This window comes from Lynx rufus, unplaced genomic scaffold (genome assembly GCF_022079265.1).
Source record: "Lynx rufus isolate CCGP_SWC_20201006 ecotype Redwood Valley unplaced genomic scaffold, mLynRuf1.p SCAF_1, whole genome shotgun sequence".
Lineage (NCBI taxonomy): Eukaryota > Metazoa > Chordata > Mammalia > Carnivora > Felidae > Lynx > Lynx rufus.
The window spans coordinates 10,693,387-10,706,678 of record NW_025814823.1 but is presented as its reverse complement, the minus strand read 5'-3'; positions in this window follow the sequence as shown (position 1 = coordinate 10,706,678).

Below are 13,292 nucleotides of genomic sequence, written 5' to 3'. Positions count from 1 at the left end.
GTCCTTCTCCTGTGTTAAGTCCCTTTCCCTCTGTGCGCCCAGAGCATCCCCTACTTGATTAGCACTTGATCACTCCATGTCTCCATTTACCATCCTGTATCACTCACTGAACAGACAGAACAGTAGGAGCAGAGGATGCGACTATTTTAATACAATTATAAGTGTAGTGAACGTTACTAAACACTCGCATGCTACTCATTGTGCTAAATGCCTTGGGTGGCATATCTCATTTAATCTTCATAGACCTCATCAACATGCATTAACCACAGAATCTGATGCTGGCTGAGTTAAATACCAAAAGCAAATGGGGGATAGGGGTGGGAGAGGGCATGGAGTAATTCACAGAATCCAAGAAAAAAGTTCAACAACAAAGTTGTGGTTGGGAATCAGGGAAGTCCTGGGAATTTAGGATAGTATGTACCAGGTGCTGCCCTGTAGAAGATTCGCATCAATTACTACGTGAAAACGTCCTAACACTCATACAAGAGGGAGGAATATTTCTGTAAAGAAAATTCTTTTCAGCTTTATTGAGGCTTAATTGACAAAAAAATTGTAATTACTTAAAGTGTACCACACAATGATTTGATATACATATACATTGTGAAAGGGCTCCCACCATTGAGTGGATTAACATGTCAATCACCTCATATTTACCTTCTACTCTTATATTTTCTGTTTCTGGTAAAAAAACACTTAGGTGCTACTCTCTTCGCACATTTTAATGATACAACCCAGTATTATTAACCATAGTCACCATGTTACACATTAGATACTCAGACCTTATCCATCTTATAACTGACAGTTTGTAATGTTTACTGACCTCTTTCTTTTTTTTAAATTTTTTTTAACGTTTATTTATTTTTGAGACAGAGAGAGACAGAGCATGAACGGGGAAGGGGCAGAGAGAGAGGGAGACACAGAATCGGAAACAGGCTCCAGGCTCTGAGCCATCAGCCCAGAGCCTGACGCGGGGCTCAAACTCCCGGACCGCGAGATCGTGACCTGGCTGAAGTCGGACGCTTAACCGACTGAGCCACCCAGGCGCCCCTTTACTGACCTCTTTCTATTTCCCCTGCCCCCCCCCCAGACTCTGGCAACCACCTTTCTATGCTCCATTACTAGGAGCTCTGTGTTTGTTCTTAGATTCTACATATAAGTGGTACGATGCAGTATTTGTCTTTCTCTTTCTGCTTATTTCACTTAGCATAATGCCCTCTAGGACCATCCAGTTTCTTGCAAATGGCATTGTTTCCTTCTTTTTAAAGGCTGAATAATATCCAACTCCGTGTGTGTGTATGTGTGGATGGATGGATGGATAGATAGATAACATTTTCTTTTTGCGTTGAGCCATTGACAGGCACTTTAGGGTTTCCGTGTCTTGGCTATTGTAAATATTGCTGCAATGAACATGGGAGTGCATATATCTCTTCAAGACAGTGACTTCCTTTTTAAAAGTATGTACCCAGAAGTGGGATTGCTGGACCATATGGTAGTTCTATTTTTAATTTCCCAAGTTAGTGACTAAAAAATTTATCATAGTGGTTGTACCAATTTACATTGTTTACATAAAATAGTATACCTAGGTTCCCTTTGCTCCATATCCTTTCTGACATTTTTGATAATAGACATTGTGACAGGTGTGAGGTGATATCTCTTGTGGCTTTGATTTGCATTTCTCTGATGACGAGTGATATTGAGTACATTTTCATGTACCTGTTTGCCTTTTGTATGCCTTTGGAAAACTGTTAATTGAATTATTTGATTTTTTTGCCATTGAGTGTATTTTTTTCCTTCTGTAGTTTGGGTATTAACACCTTATTAAATTGGAAAATATTTTCTCCCACTTCATAGTCTGCATTTTTATTTTGTTAGTTGCCTTTGCTTTGCAGAAGTTTTTTTGTTTGATATAGTCCCACTTGTTTATTTTTGCTTCTGTTGCCTTTGCTAGGTATGAAATCAAAGAATTATTGCCAAGACCAATGTCAAAGAACTTACCCTAATGTTGTCTTCAAGGAGTTGTATGGTTTCATGTCTTGTGTTCAAGTTTTTAATCCACATTGAGGTGGCTTTTGTGTGTGGTGTAAAATAGGGGTCTTTATTCTCCATGTGGATATCCAGTTTTCCATCACCACTTATTAAAGACCCTATCACTTCCTCATTATACATTGTTGTTTCCTTTGTCCAATATGAATTGACCATTTCTGTTCTGTTCCATGGACGTGTGTGTCTGTTTTATTTTTTATTTTTTTTTAATTTTTTTTCAACGTTTTTTATTTATTTTTGAGACAGAGACAGAGCATGAACGGGGGAGGGGCAGAGAGAGAGGGAGACACAGAATCGGAAACAGGCTCCAGGCTCCGAGCCATCAGCCCAGAGCCCGACGCGGGGCTCGAACTCACGGACCGCGAGATCGTGACCTGGCTGAAGTCGGACGCTTAAGCGACTGCGCCACCCAGGCGCCTCATGTGTCTGTTTTAATGCCAAGACCGTACTGTCTTTGATTACTAGAGTTTTGTAATGTTTGAAACCAGTGTGATGCCTCCAGGTTTGTTCTTCTTTCGTAAGTTTGCTTTGACTATTCAAGGTTATTTGTAGCACCATACAAATATTAGGATTGTCTTCTCTGTTTCTGTGAAATATTCAGTTGGAATTTTGACAGGGATTGTGTTGAATCTGAAGGTTACGTTGAGGAGAATGGACATCTTAGCAATACTAATTCTCCAAATCCATGAACATCAAATACCTCTGTTTACTTCTGTCGTCTTCAGGTTCTTTTACCACTGTTCCATTCCATAGTTTTCAGGGTCTAGATCTTTCACTTCTTTGGTGAAATTGATTCCTAAACATTTTGTTCTTGATGCTGTTGTAAATAGAATTGTTTTCTTCATTTTTCTTTCTAATAGTTCATTGTTAATGTATAGAAAATGTCGGTTTTGTATCCTGCAACTTTAGAAATTCACTTATTTTTTCCAACGGTTTTTTTTTTTTTTTTTTTTTTGGTGAAATCTTTAGGGTTTGTCCTGTTTCTGATTAAAACGAAAACTTTCAGCTTTTCACTGTTAGGTACGATATTGGCTCTGGGCTTGTCATAGATACGTTTTATAATGTTGAAGTACATTTCTTCTGTAAATAACTTGTTGAGAGTTTTGATCATAGAAAGATGTTAAATTTTGTCCAATGCTTTTACTGTATCTATTGAGGTGACCATATCATTTTTATGCTTTATTTTGGTAATGTAGTTTGACACATTGACATATTTATGGATGCTGAGCCGTCCTTATATCCCTGGAATAAATCCCACTTGATCATGGTGTATGATTCTTTCCTTAAATTTATTGTTGAGTTCACTTTGCTAATATTTGTTGAAGATTTTGCATCTATGTTTATCAGAGATACTGGCCTATAATTTTGTTTTCTTGTAGTGTCCTAGTCTGGCTTTGGTGTCAGGGTAATGCTGGCCTCATAAAATGAGTCTGTAAGTATTCTCTCCTCTTCTAATTTTTAGAAGAGTTTGAGAAGAATTGGTATTAAATATTCCTTAAATGTTTGATATACCAGTAAGCCGTCTGGTACTGGGCTTTTTTGTAGTTATTGGAAAATATTTGATTACTGATTCAATCTCCTTACTAGTAATGAATCTGTTTGGATCTCCTGTTTCCTCATGATTGGTAGGTTATATGTTTCTAGGAATTTATCCATTTCTTCTAGGCTATCTAATTTGTTGATATGAGTTGTTCCTAATAGTTTCTTATGATTCTTAGCATTTCTGTGCTATCAGTTATAATGTCTTACTTTTATTTCTGATTTTATATATTTGAGTCTTCTCTTTTTTGTTAGTCTAGCTAAAAATTTGTCAGCTTTCTTTTTATCTTTAGGAAAACCAGCTTTTAGTTTTGTTTATCTTTTCTATTGCCTTTTTAGTCTCCAGTTCATTTATTTCCACTGTGACCATTTTCATTTCTACTAACTTGGTAACAGTTTGTTCCTCTTTTTCTAATCACTTGAGGTATAATATTAGGTTGTTTACTTGAGATATTTCTTTTTTTTCCCTAAGTGTTTATTGCTATAAACTTTCCTCTTAGAATTGCTTTTGCTGCATTCTATACATTTTATTATTCTCTGTTTCCATTTTCCTTTGCTCAAGATATTTTTTATTTCAAATTTTAATTTCTTTTTGACTCTTCAATTCAAAATCATGTGGTTTCACCTCCACATACTTGTGAATTTTCTAGTTTTCCACCTGTTACTTATTTCCACTTTCATACCACTGTGGGCAGAAAAGGTTATTGAAATGATTGTAGTGTTCTTTAATTTATTAACACTTGTTTTATAATGTAAATTATGATCTTTCCCAGAGAATGTTCTATGTACCTTTGAACAGAATGTGTATTCTGTTGCTATTACACAGAATCATCATCATCTTCTTCTTCTTCTTCTTCTTCTTCTTCTTCTTTTGGACACATTTTTAAGTTATCTGTTGTTTCCAAATTTGAGTCTTCATGAAGATGAGAGGAGACTGTCATGATTTCCAAACAACTCAAGTAAGTCACTGAAGAAGCTCCAAAGGCCAAGTCATCAAGGACGCAAATGACTGGAGTGTGCTCCTGGATGCCTCCATTTATTCAAGGGAAACTGGAGGCACTGGTCAGCACAGGCCTTACATGGCTAGCCTCTCTCTATCCACCCCAGTCTGGTCAACCATAACGGCCAACACAATCAATATATAGAACAGTCCCATCATCCTCCAAAATGGAATATTTTAAAAGTGTGTCATGCACAGAATCTATTCACTAAGTGTTGGTAGGTGAGGGGGCGGAGAAGGAGGATGACATATGCCACTATCTAACTGTACAACACCTGGAATATAGTAGATGCTCATTAAGTAACCGTTGACTCATTGGAGGCAAGCTTTAAAGCTTCCCCCACGTAGAATATTTCTATATATATCTGTCAGGTCCATATGGTCTAACACGTGGTTTAAGTCCAATGTTTTCTTACTGACTTTCTATCTGGATGATCTATCCAATGATGAAAGTGGGGTATTAAATTTCCCTACTTTTATTGTATTGCTGTCTATTTCTCCCTTCAGGTCTGCCAGTATTTGTTTTATATTTTTAGGTGCCTCACTCTTGGATGTGTAACTATTTACAAATGTCATCTTCTTTTATATATATATATATATATATATATATATATATCTATCAAGATATATCAAGATATATGTCAAGATATATATATCAAGAGATGACATTTGTAAATATATACATACACATATATGAACTTTTTCATTATATAATGACTGTCTTTGGAGAATTTAATATATTTACATTTAGAGTAATTATTTATAGATATGGAGTTACTATTCCTACTTTGTTAAATGTTTTTTGACTGTTATGTAATTCATTTGTCCCTTTCTTCCTCTCTCATTCTCTTCTCAATACAGAACATTGGTGGTTTTCTGTATTGGTATGCATAGATTCCTTTCTTTTTATCTCTTGTGTGTCTACGGTAAGTTTTTACTTTTGATTCCTAGTAGGTTTACATAAAACACCTTCTAGTTATAACCATCTATTTTAAGCTAATGACAACTCTGAATACATACAAAGTTCTTCATGTTTACATTACCTTCCACATTGTATGTTTTGTTTTTTGATGTTACAGTTTACACATTTTAAAAATTTATATTGAGAGAGATGGTGGGAGGAGAGTGTGTGTGAGCAGGGAAGGGGTCGAGAGAGAGAAAAAGCAGGAATCCCAAACAGGCTCTGCACTGTTGGAGCAGAGCCTGATGGGGGCTTGATCTCACAAACTGCAAGATCATGACCTGAGCCAAAATCAAGAGTCAGATGCTTAACCAACTGAGCCACCCAGGGGCCCCATAATTTACATATTTTTATATTGTGTATCTATTAGCAGATTATTGTAGTTATACTTATTTATAATACTTTTGTCTCTTAACCTTTATACTAGAGTTATAAGTGATTTTCCTACCACCATAAAAATGTTAGAATATTTTGATTTTAACTATATATTTATCTTTACCAGTGAGTTAAATACTTTCATATGTTCTCATGTTACTAATTAGCATCTTTTCTTTTAGCTTGAAGAACTCTCTTTCACATTTCTTATAAGACCAATCTGGTGGTGATGAAATCCTTGAGTTTTTGTTTGAGAAATTCTATGTCTCCTTCAATTCTGAAGGGCACGTTTTCCAGATAGAGGATCCTGGTTGGCAGTTTTTTCTTTTAGTACTTTGAATATATCATGATACTCCTTCCAGCCTAAAAAGTTTCTTCTGAAAAATCTGCTGATAGTATAAGGTTCTTTTATACATACCACATTGCTTTCGTCTTGCTTCTTTTAAGATTATCTCTTAATCTTTAACTTTTGACAATTTAATTATAATGTGTGTCTGTATGTGTTTTTGGTTCCTCTTGTTTCATACTTTCTGGGACTGGATTTTTTTTTCCATCAGGTTAGAGAATTTTTCACACATTACTTTTTTTAAAAATATTTTGAATAATAATATCTCTCTTCTACTTCTGGGACCCCTATAATATGTATTTTGGTCTCCTTGATGGTCCCATAAGTCCCTTAAGCTGTCTTCCTGTTTTCATTCTTTTTTTTTTTTCTCTAATTGGATGCATTCTTTCTTTCATTTGATCTGATAATCAGTGTTTGAACCACTTGAGTGGATTTTTCAGTTCAGTCATTATATTCTTCTGCTCTATGGTTTCTATTTTGTACTTTTTTATGTTTTTATCTCTTTGTTGAATTTCTTGCTTTGTTCATGCGTTGTCCTTCTGACCTCAATCAGCGTCTTTATGACTGTTCTCTTGAACAGTCTCTATCGAGTAAATCACTTACCTCCCTTTCGTTAAGATCAATTTCTGGAGGCTTCCTTTTTTCTTTTGCTTGGTACGTTCTTTATTTTCCTTTATCTCTGTATTGGTTTTTATACATTAAATACAACAGCCACCTCTCAGTCTTGACAGAGAGGTCTCGCATAGGAGATGAATCTTGTCAACCAGCCCAGCCTGAGTTTTGTTGCCTCTCAAGTCTTTGTGATTGTCCAAGCTGCTGTATTACCAGCTCCCAGTTCCTAGGGTGTACCAAGACCTACCAGTACCCCAAAATGGAGGATCACAGTCAGCACCAAGATGCAGGCTGATTAGAAGCCAGACCTTCAAGCAGCAGCTGGGAAGGTATGCCATTAAACTCCTTCCCGCAAGGAATAGGGAGGCAAGTGTTTTTGCCCACTTTTTCTGCTCTGAGTCCTGGGAAAATAGCTATGGCAAGTGCTCGCATGTGCACTCATTAATAACTGTTTCTTTGTTTGCTCTAGTCCTAGGGAACTCATGAATGCATGCCCCATTTGGCTATCAGAGAGCTAGGCATTCCAGGGGCCTGTCCCTCAGTGGCATCTGCAAAAGCTGGCATATCAGATGTGTAGACAAGCTCATTCTAGAGAGTGGCTGGTGATATGGTTATATTATTGGAGTGAGCCAGAGGGAGACGGTGGGGGAAGTACCCACCAGCAATGTTGGGATCCAGGGAGGACGTTAGCCAGCAGACACGTGAGTGCTAATTAGAAAATCAACCTTGGGTGGTATCTTGTAATGGGTGAAAACTCCTCTAGGAAAAGACTGGGGAGATGGGCTTTTCTGCCTCTTTCCTCTGTACTAAGCTCTGGGAGGATAGCTACAGTGAGTGCTCATGCACTCATTAAGAACTGCTTCCTTGTTTGCTATAGTCCTGTGGGACTCCTAAACACAAGCCCCATTGGCTTTTGGAGCTAGGTGTCCAGGGGGTCCATCTCTTGGATGAGAGCCTTAAAAGTTGGGGCAATTGATGTGCAGTACAAACCCTTTGTGCCTCAGAGAGAAGCTGAGGTTTAGACTTCTCTTCCGACTGTGTAGCGCTGTGCCACGGATACAGTTGACGGCAAGGATGTGTCTCAGCCATACTAATTTCATATGGTATTTTTTCATTTGCCTGATGTGTAAGGACCCCTCAACTGTTTTCTGGATTTCTCTCAGAGGGAACTGTTCCATCTTAGGTGCACATTTCAGTAGATTTGGGGGAAGAGGGAAATTCAGAAGCTTCTATGTCAGCTTCTTGGTCCAGAGTCTATAAAGGAAATTGATAAGAAAGAATGAAGGCTAGGCAGAAGCATACTGACTATAACAACCCCATGAGGTATTCTTATTTGGTGACAACACAACAAATTCTTTGAGAGGGTAAATAAGTTGTTCAGGTTATCGTTAGCAGAGCCAGACCTTAACCAAGTCTATTTGACTACAAAACCATATTTGTAACCAACGTGTTATAATGATCCCCTACTCACCCTTGGACCCTCAAGTCACTGGTACAATATTAGCATAAGGTGAGCATTCCATAAACATTCCTTGGGCGACTCAATGAAAAGATAAATAAATACATGGATACAGTTAATGGCATGTGGTCAAAAGTGGCTGAAGTTTAGGATGTGTGGACATTTGTGCGGTCTGTGAAGATGGAGGTGTAGGATGGCCGTACACGTCTCCACCCGTCTTGCTTCCCCTAAGTAGGCCTTTCTTCCCTGTGTTTTGCTGCCACATGCCATAAATCTTGCCACAGCATCTCTTACTTGTTCTTTGCCAATAAGGCATCTGCACTTCCCGCTGGCTCATTTAATCTCATTTGTGCTGGAAGCCTTCCTAACTAGTTTGTTTTCCCAGATCTTCCACGTCTGAGAACCTGAAAGAAAGTTACACCTGTAAAACATTAATTATGCTGATAACACTGACTTTCACAGCTTGCTTATTGCTTAGTGTCTAATACATACTCAACAGTGCATCTTCCCAATCAGATTAGCACTAGCTATACAAAGACAGATCAAGGTTACTCCCACTTGCTCCCAAACAGTGCAAAATAAAAGTGCTCCCTTAATAATTATTTCATGATTAATTATTGAGGTATTGGTTAGCGCATCGATAGTCTGTCTCTGGAAATCGCAAAGCTCAACTCTCTGGTTGGAAATCAATCAAACCATGATAATTTAAAGTTTGTAGACTTAGGATCTGGCCCTGCCACTGACTCACTGACCTGAAGCCAGATATTTATCCATATGGTGCTTGAATTCTCCCCTATATGCTGTGTATCCTCTCTGGATGGGAGTGCCAGAAGTCATGCAAAGTATTGAGAATCCATTAAAAAACACTTAAAAAGGCAACTAGAAAACAGAATAAGCCACTGCTTCCTGAATGTCCTGGCTAATTTGTAAAAATCAGAAACACTCCCCACCTGGTCCTTTCTTCCATTTGAATGTAGAACTATAAAATGCCTTTACAATAAATCACTATGATTCACTTTGTCTTGGGCAGCGTCCAAAATACTGTTTATTTTTCAGTGGTTTCCTAGCTTTCTTTCAAGGGATTATTTTTCTTGTTGTGAATGGGGGTTTAAGATATTTTTTGTGTATGTCAGATGTTTTCTCTGGAGAATTTTTTTTTTTATTCTCTCAGCAATACTGTACGGATTTTGACATTCTTCTTCCAAACACGTTACATGATGTTTTTAGTAAGTACTTAGAGCAAGAGGCACCAGAGATTAACAGGAAGACAATATGTGCAGAACAAAAATCAGGTGTCTCAAATTTCCTTTCTTGAGAGCAGAGATTCTGAAACTGACAAAATGAAAGGAGTTTTCAGAAGGTGTTAGGAAGTACAGCAAAATACACACACACACACACACACACACACACACACACACACTTACCCTTATGAACCAGAATAAACATAGCTCTCAAATATCCTTCCACCCTAAAAACATTTTACAGGACACTGAGTGGGTAGATGTTACTGAGCATCTGTATCAAGGCAATAATTAAGGATCATCATCTATTTCCTTTCTCCACCTAGTCAGTGGTTTTAGGTGAGGTGAAGTTTTAGCTGCGGTAGGATTAGAATTCCCCAGAGTAGCAGGATGAGTGTCTTAGTCCATTCGTGCTGCCATAACAAAAATACCATAGACCGGGTGGCTTATAAATGATAGAAATTTCTCTCTCCCAGTTTTGGAGGCTGGGAAAGGCCTGATCAAGGTGCCAGCAGTTTTGGTGTCTACTGAGGAACTGGTGAAAACCTACTTCCTGGTTCATGGACACCGTGTTTTCTCGGAAGGGGCAAGGGAGTTCTACAGGGCTTCTTTTTTTAAGGGCACTAATCCCATCCATGAGATCTTCACCATCATACCGCAATCATGTCTCAAAGGTCCCCACCTCCAAATGCTATCACATGGGAGAAATTCGTAAGTGAATTTGGACACAAGCATTCAGTTATAGCAATGAGTTATTTCAAGATCTGGAAGATGTTAAAGTGCAGCACTGGCTGAAATCACTGATGTAAAGGATGATATCGAACAAAGTATTAGGCAAAACACGACTTGAGGAAACCTGCCCATAACTGTGAAACATCAGACCCGTCTGCGGTGTCAGGAATATCTTTGTACGTTAATACCCAGAGGTGAAAACCTTCAGGGCGTGGGCTTTCTCTTTTTAAAAGATTCTAGAGATGAAACCTTGAAGTTTTCTAGACCCTGTGGGTTTAGCTGTCAGTTTGTGTGTTTCTGTTCTCTTTTCTTCTGTCTCCTTTAAGTATAAAACCCCTGCTGCTACATGTTATGAAAAGCTGCGATTTCTACTTTTGATCAGTTTTCATATATTGAAGCCACAGGACAAATGCAGGGAGGGTGATGTGCGTTTCTGTGTAGAAGGTAAGGCAGGAGAAAACAGAGGCGTAGTCTCACCAGGCACCTTGAAGGCACCAAAAGGAAATGGAGAGTTGACCCCTCCAAACTGCCCAAATCTCCTTTGTCATTAACTCCACAAGGTAAATAAGATAGGGAGAAAGCACATATCATTGGGTGATTTGAGGGGATCATTTACTGCAGGGGTAGGAGGAACAAAGATGACAGGGTAAACTGAGGGCCTTGAGGTGCAGAACATTAGTGCTTTTTTTTTTTTTTAATTTTCATTATAAAGATTAGAGCCAAAGCAAGTTTCAGAATTTTATGACTTTTACATCAGTATACCAACTGAATGTTTGGGGATTAAGATATGTAACATTTCATGATACATAATTATCAAACTGATACATCTTCATGTAAATATATTGAATCTACGAAGCCAGTTTCTAGAATTTTATAGCAGACTGCCACAATTCGAAATTTCAGATAATAAATTTAAGAAGCTTAGGACTGCAGCACACATATTTTCAGAGAGCAATGAATGCATTTCTCAGAATCATTTTTGTATCCATTATCATAATTATCTCCAAAGAATTCTGGCGTTGCTTCTGAAACACAAAACCGAAGGCAAGATCAGACAGGGGATTCTTTGAGTGGGTTTGTAAGTATAGGTTCTTGGATGGAGAGCAGCCCTAAAGATACCATAGTAGGAGAGGGAAGGGCCTCCAAGCGGCCCATGTTGCCTGGTAGGGTTCCTTCACGATGGAGGAAGGGAAGCTTCACTGGTTACTAACCTTAGATAAGTTAATTATCCCCTGGATCCCAGTGTTCCCAGATATATGATTAAGATAGTAATAGCTATACTGGATTTTAAGAGGGTCAAATGAGATAATGTAGGTGAAAGTGTCATCTACCCAATACTAGATGTGAAAGAACTCAAGGTTAAATACTCTGCACTGCTGCCCCCAGAAAAGATGTGCATATTAAATAGGGAAGATAATGTATTTGACCCCGTGGGGAATCCTTTCCAGCCCACGTTGAAAATGAAAATCATTCTCCCCACCGAAAGAAAAGGCCCTCCGTTGAGGTGATGTGGGCAGAATGCAAAAGCGAGAAAGCAGCAGAGACGATCAAATGGAAGGAAAAGTCATGTGTCGCTTACTTATAGCCACTGGCAGGAGTTTTCCACCTTATACTAATTAAGTGAAGCAAACCTCATTAGGGATGATGTTGATGACGAACTTCTTGTCTTTGAGGTCAGTAAAGTGGACTAAGTTTCTGCAGAAGAGAGAAGAACCTCCTTAACCTCTGGCATGTAGAAATGCTGAATATAATTCTTCTAAGTGTTTAATACATACTTCGGCTCAAAACCAAGAAACGAGCAGAAAAGTCCAGGTCAGGAATGTGAGGGAAAGCTGAGGCCAGATTGCTACCAGGAACTAGTTCTGGGTGTGGGACCAGACGTGGGGACCTAGTTTTGCCGCCGGTGTGTGTGCCTGAAGACGGGATCCGTGAAAGGCACCTCCAGTGAGAAAGCCAAAGGAAGTTGGCCTGCCCCTCTGGTGGATGGGAGAGAAAGAGCCGTTCGTGAGACATCTGAACCCTGCTCCTGCACCATGCATACATGTGAAGTCTAAGTTCATGATCCTCCACGGTGGAGAGACACCAAGTAAGAACTTAACATGAAAGAGACCCGGCACAGGAGGAACCCCTTGGCTCCCAGCATGGGGGAACACCAACCACTCTGTAAGGAGGCGGCAACCAGGAAACAGGAGGCTCCAAGGAAAAACAATCCAATGAAAAGTGCTCACGGTAAGAAATAATACTAATAAAAATGTTCAAAGTTACACGATAAAACAAAGAATCGGGAGAGTAGACGTTGCTGGGAGATGTGCCTTCCCAAGAACTGAAGAGGATAGAACCATACCGAAGAGAATTTGAAATAAGCATGTCTGAAATGTTTTAAGAAAGCATGACATATAAGATATTGACAGTGAAAAAATAGCAAACCTTTGGCAGAACGAAAAAGATAATCTGGAAATTAATATAGCCGTTGCAACTCAAAAGCCCAAAGAACAGAAAAATCGATGTAGAGAGTGAAAAATAGTAAATTTGTGCAGCATAAATATAGCAACTAAAAGGCAGCATAGAGGATATAAAGAAAGTGAATTAAGAACACATGGTGCTAAAAATGAAAAGCTCTAGCATATATTTTGGAAGATTTTTGGGAGGGTAGAATGCAGAGAACGGGGTAAAGTTATATTTGAAGAATAATGGACGAAATTTTTCCTGAACTGAAAAAAAAAAAAAAAAGAGGCCTTTTGTAAAAGCACATTGGTCAGGTCAATAACTATAAAACATGAAAGACAAAGACAGAATCACCAATGCAATTATCAAGAGAGAAAACAACTTCAAGAAGCATCAATTGATGTTTCAAATAGTAATTTGTTAAAAGTAGCACATGGTTATCAGAAAAGTAAAATAATATTTCACAACGCTGGTGAAAAATGACTGTCCAAAATTCTATAAGCAACTAAATATCATTCAACAATAAAGACAAAGGTATT